Here is a 344-nt window from a genome sequence, read left to right on the forward strand (position 1 = left end):
GCATGTATATCACAAAGATATGACGCAAATGTGTCCTAAAGAAAGAATAACGATTAAATTAATGATCAATCATGAAAGCTCTAGACACAAAATGATCAAATGAAGTTGGGGACTGGAGCAGAGTGTCACCCTTTTTCAATATTAACGTCTTCCAACTGAAGAGTCAATGAAATGAGAAAATCTCCGTGAGAAGTAAAACAAGCATTTGTTAAAACACTTGAGTGGTTAGGTAAAGATGTGCATCGCTTCATTGGGTCCATGAAGGCTTCTTCAATACCGAGATATCAACAAATGACATACGATGGAAATGTGTTTTACCCGGCGATTTGAGAATTTTAGGGAAG

The sequence above is a fragment of the Erigeron canadensis genome, chromosome 4 (genome assembly GCF_010389155.1).
Source record: "Erigeron canadensis isolate Cc75 chromosome 4, C_canadensis_v1, whole genome shotgun sequence".
NCBI classification, from domain to species: Eukaryota; Viridiplantae; Streptophyta; class Magnoliopsida; order Asterales; family Asteraceae; genus Erigeron; species Erigeron canadensis.